At 28.7% G+C, this 6,079-nt stretch overlaps 1 pseudogene across 1 annotated transcript; it reads left to right on the forward strand.

Annotated features, from left to right (window-relative positions):
• Nucleotides 1-2,244: 2,244 nt before the first annotated feature.
• Nucleotides 2,245-5,999, forward strand: LOC107453930 (merlin pseudogene; annotated as a pseudogene). The gene has a single exon (XR_015429919.1). The product of XR_015429919.1 is annotated as a merlin pseudogene (transcript).
• The last annotated feature ends 80 nt before the right edge of the window (nucleotides 6,000-6,079 follow it).

Raw genomic sequence — 6,079 nt, forward strand, 5'->3', positions numbered from 1 at the left:
CCTTTGTGTATTATTTGTTGAACTGTTGCATTGTAATAAAAATTGGGAGTGATTAATCAAAAACCTGAGAATATACTTAAAATAGTAGTTCCAAGTTCTTTGTCAATATTTTCCTACTTTGTAAGAGCACCATCACCAACATCGTGAGACAAAAAAAAAAAAAAAATTTTTTTTTTAAGTGTTCAAACTGCATCTTGGTGTGTCACCTTTTTTAATTCAATTTCCATTTCTTTGTCATCTTCCCTGCTTTCAGATTCTACATTCTCTTTCTGTGCACTATCGCAGGTTCTTACTTCTACATCATAAAACACATATTCTGTAAAATTTCCATCAAGAGGATTACGAATTTTTCTAACGCTATAGTTGTTTGTTAAATCAAAGCTAAAAATTTGTTAGATTTGCATTTCTGCATCCTTTTTGTTGGGACATAAAAATATTCGTGAAATCGAAGAATTCGTTACATCAAAGTACGTTAAATTGACAGTATTAAACACTGAAAAGGAGGTTATTAATTTAATTAGTGCCACAGGTTTTTTTTTAAACAGGTTCTTTATTTTTTAATGATAAAAAAGACTGTGTTTATCACAGTTGCTTTTGTACCTTAATTTTAGGCTTGTAAATATTTTCATAGAAATTTATCCATTTATTGAACATATAATAATTAAAAACTGCTTATTATGCCATATTAGGAAAATTTCTTTTGAAATTATATATACTTATATATACATTATATTATATATATAAGAAATGTATTTAAAATATTAAAATACATGTGGTTTAGAACTAAAGCTAAGAATTGGTAGTATTAAAAAAATAAAAAATCTTTGTTCATTCATTATTTTATAGAGATGCATATATAATAAAAATTGCTTTAAAATTTTCATTTTCTTAATTTGCATTCTGAAAAAGATTTTTAAAATATCAAGTGATGTGATGTAAGTTTACTATAATTGAAACTTATTAATAAAACAAAATATTTATAACTTTAAAATTATGAATATAAATAAAAGAAGTGTAAAAATCACATTAAAATTGGTTGATAATTATCAGATTTCTTTATCACTTAGTAAGCAAAATAAGAGCTATGCTTTCGACTTTTTCGGGCAATGGTCCACGAGAAACTATAAATATATTGATTACTTGGGTGCCTTGAGAATTGTAGTTGCCATAAACAGGTGCAAAAGGAAATATCCCGAAAATTCTTAACTTTGTCATTAAAAAAAAAAAAAAATCGATGAACCCGGATAAAAAAAAAACTTTTTTTTCCTCATTATTTCGTTATTTAATTTTAATTATTTTGCATATAAGTAAACATTAAATCTTTCATTATAAACTTGTTATACTCAAATTTTAGAACAGAAAAAATCATTGAGGATATTAATGTTTAGAAATGTAGTTAATATGTTAAGAATTGTACTTAGTAATAATTCAACAAAAATGTAATACTAATTTTTGTACCTATAGATTTTTTAACACTTGTATTTAAAAATCACTTTTTATAAAGCTATTTAGGGTTAAAAGATGAAAAAATGCAATAGCGGATTAATTTTATAAGGTCGATTAAGGTATGTGTAAATATAAAAATAATTTTTAATTCTGGTTTCTTAAAGCTTATTTTGTGTTAAAAAAGAATCTGCTCACAATATTCATACTATTTTTTATAACACGTTCGTGCCTTAATATTATCATTAAAGGTAAATTGAACGCATAAAAGAAAAAGCACAAAACTAAATCTTGTTATTAATACAAATAAATTTTATACTATTCAGTTCTTATTTTACATAATGTGCTACTCCTTTTTCTTCCGTCCAAAGTACATATCTTGAAGATGAATAAGTAGTAAAATATTAAAAAACATACAAAACTGCCAATTAAGTTATTTCTTAAGAGATAATATTTATCAGCCTTGAACTACGAATCGAAACCGAACTTCCTTTTTTTTTCTACACAAATATTCGACAGAAAAACGGAACAACTACTACGAACAATATTCTTTTCCGCCCGTTTTTTTTCAGTTAATTTTGCGACAGTTTACTTTTACGTTACACGAACTATTACTTATTTTAAAGTTACATACTTAGAATTTTATTAGATTAAAAATTAGCAGAGAATTCAAGCGGTATCAACATATTCACGACAAACGATTTTGACTGCCTACGTTTGCTGAATTTAAGCATCTACGGAATAACCTTATAATTTCATAAAGGTTACAAACGAGCATCGAACCATGTACTTCTCCCAACAAATCAGATATCATTTATATGATGATTGATGTAAATAAACAACTCAAATGATGCAATCGCTGTCGAACATGTTTCCGCTTTATCTCTAATCATAGAGCCTTTATTATTTTTAGCCATGGTAAAATCAAATTTTATATTGAATGTTCATGAAACGCTGTTTTATCTGAAATAATGCTCTCTGATTTATGGTTAATATAAAATGACTCTTTCTTTTTCCGAAAAACAAATATATTTAATAATGAACTGGTACGATGATACGAATGTATGATTATGATTTCTTAGTCATTAAAAACTAAATATGAGATCATAGAAGATAAGTGATAAATGTATTCATCAATAAAGGCACGATTATTTGTGGGAAAAAATACATTCTTCAATTGAAGTATTTATTCAACATTCCATATTGTGCTGAATTAAAAAGTGCCATGAACATTTTTTTTTTTCTATTTCAGTTAAAGATTTGAATTAAATTCCTAAGTTGCTCAAGATATAAATTTATCTGCTGAATCACATGCGAGTCAAAATTATAGATTCGCTTAAAAGCCTCATATATTATTAATTGTTGATTAGAGCCTGCGCATAGCCATGAATAAATATTATTTGTAATTATATTCCATAGCCAAATATATACTTTTAACTCCCCCAATGCCATTTGGAAAAAGCAAGAAATCTTCAGGAAAGGTTTTTCCTGTATGTGTTACTACCATGGATGCTGAACTTGAATTTCATTTAGATTTAAAAGCAACAGGAAGAGATTTGTTCGATTTAGTTTGCCGAACGATTGGATTAAGAGAGGTTTGGTATTTCGGCTTACAATACATTGACAGTGAAGGATTTGTGGCATGGTTAAAATTAGATAAAAAAGTGAGAGCTCAAGAAATTCCCAAGAAAATGCCCGTTAATTTTCTATTTTTGGCTAAGTTCTATCCAGAAGACATGGCGGAAGAATTATTGCAGGAAATCACCCAGCATCTCTTTTTCTTGCAAGTTAAACAAGCTGTTTTGAATATGGACATTTATTGTCAACCCGAAGCATCTGTACTGCTGGCATCCTACGCGGTACAAGCCAAGTACGGAGATTACGACGAAGCTTCTTACAAACCGGGAATACTAATTAACGAGGATCTCCTTCCTCAAAGAGTTATCAACAAATACGAGATGACTCCGGAAATGTGGGAAGAGCGTATTAAATCCTTGTATGCAGATCACAGGGGTACAGCTCGTGATGAGGCAGAATTAGAATATTTAAAAATAGCGCAAGATCTCGATATGTGTGGTGTCACCTTTTTTCCTATTTGTAACAAAGAAAGTGAGTTATGGATAGGAGTTACGGCCCTGGGCTTAAATATTTACGAGAAAGCAAACAAACTATCACCTAAGTCAACATTTCCATGGAGTGAAATTCGAAATATTTCGTTTGATAATAAAAAATTTACGTTAAAGTCAGCTGATAAAAGCATGCCGTCATTTCAATTTTATGCTTCTAAAACTCGAATAAATAAGTTAATACTCGATCTTTGTATTGGCAATCATTACCTTTTTATGTGCCGTCGTAAACCCGACTCGATGGAAATTCAACAAATGAAAGCTCAAGCGAAGGAGGAGAGGGACCGTAGACAAATCGAAAGAAATAAACTTGCTCTTGAAAAGCAACTGAGAGAGGAAGTCGAAAAAGAGAAAGCAGATTTGCAACAACGAATGATCCATGTGCAAGAAGAAGCTAGGGTAGCTCTTGAAGCACTGAGAAGGTCTGAAGAGACTGCTGAATTACTGGCCGAAAAAGCTCGGATTGTCGAAGAAGAAGCTATGTTGCTAACGCGGAAAGCTTCAGATCCTAAAGCTGAAATACGTCGCATTAAATTCAGTGCCATAAAAACAGAAGAAGAGAAAAAGTTGATGGAGATAAAAGTGCATGAAGCTGAACTTCTAGTTACTAAAATGGTGCAAGAATCTGAACACAAAGCCCAAGAAGCAGAAAAATTAAAAGTAGAGCTTATTAAAGCTCAATTGTCAGAAAAAAATGCCAAAGAAAAACTACAAGAAATATCCATGGTTAACTATTCTAGACCTTATTTGCCAAATATGCTTGATACTGTGCCAAGACAATATTCAGTACTACATACTGAAAATAACAAGAGTAGTGATACTGTTAATTATGATCTTATCCAAGATCTAGAAATTGAAGAGCTTACTCAAGAATTTGAAAAAGAAAAAGCAGAATATTTGGAAAAGAGTAAACATCTACACAAACATTTATTAGAGCTTAAAACCAAAATCGAAGTCTTTAAAGATGAAGATAATATTTCTTTCTTTCGTTGAAGAACTTAGAGGAAGAAGATACCAAGTGACATTTTGAAAAAGTGCAAAATTCAGGGTTTAAAAAACATATCAACTGTTTCTAAAGAACTTAATTTTTTTTATATAAAAATGATTAAATAAGACAATTTTTACTGAAAAAATGTTTTTTGTAAACAGAAACACAAAATGTTACTTAGCAACTAGATATTTAATTTCAGTCAAAATTAAGTGTTCTAGTTACCCTTGTTGACATTTTATAATGTTACTATTGTTGAAGTTTTACTACTCTAGCTATCGTGCCAAAGAAATATTTGTAAATAGTTTGATATATTAATATATATATATAGAAAGAGAGCTATTATTTTTCAAAGTATATTTTGGAGAATATACTTAAAACTGAATTGTGATCGAAAAAAATTTGTCATTTAAATTATACCCTTTTATTCAAAACAGCGTGAATAAAAATCAGGTTTTTCCATACAGACAAATAGTCTTCTCGATGTTATGCTTAAGATCAACACGGTTTAGTGTCAAATCTCATTACTTAATATTAAATTTGTTGTACTTGTTTATGTTATTTCTAGCTACCTACTTAAAATCTTTATTTACAGGCATGTGAAATAAACCCAAAAATTTTGAAACTTTTACAATATGCATTTATTCCAATTATTTTAGTTATTATTTTACTTGTTTTAATTCTTAAATTTTTTTAATGTGTAAAGTTATCATTGTGATGTGTGCCACTGTGATTATAGATCCCGGTGGCAGAATTGCGGCGAAATAGGCGCAGAACGATAAAGAGTTTTTGCAGAAGAAGTTTTTATTTGGGAAGGGAAAATTTTTGGCTTTCCTTTCTGTATAATTTGAAAGAGGAAATAATTAGTGCGTTTTTCCGCCTTACAAAATGCAAGAAAGCGCCTATAATATTAAAATTTAAAAAAATATTACTTTTACAATTAAAAATTTTTATTCTATACTTTATGTTGTAAATACAACGTTTCTGATACTTCAAATTAGTAATTATTATAATTAAAAGTATCTTAAAGAAAAATATTAATGGTAGGGAAGTTGTCGTAAAAAGCTCGAAAAAATTCTGCCTCAGGGTTATGAATCATATGCTACTGTTCTTTTGTTGAACTACAACTTGGTACTTTTCCATTTCACTGATGCATGCAATATAGTCGCCAATGCAAACTTATTAGGTGTAAGTAAATTCAACCGTTCTTTTATTTTTTATATTTAAGTAAATTCAACTGTTTTATTTGATGTTTATTTAAATTTTTTTTAAATAAGTAGATAAAATAGTCAAAATTACTTGCGATGGCAAAATGGAAGAGTACCAATTCTCAATCTATTAATATTATTGAGTTATTTCATTATACAATTCATATTATTGAGTTATTTCTTCTTATAATTGAATGACTCTTCAGTGTATTTCATTAAACTGTCATCAATCAATTTCTTCGATGGATTATTTACTGTCCAATTTTTAAAATTAGTTATACACTGAATTTTATGTTTCATAATTTTTGAGTGTT

This window comes from Parasteatoda tepidariorum, chromosome 10 (assembly GCF_982258835.1).
Source record: "Parasteatoda tepidariorum strain Cologne lab strain chromosome 10, Ptep-v5.0, whole genome shotgun sequence".
Taxonomy (NCBI): Eukaryota; Metazoa; Arthropoda; class Arachnida; order Araneae; family Theridiidae; genus Parasteatoda; species Parasteatoda tepidariorum.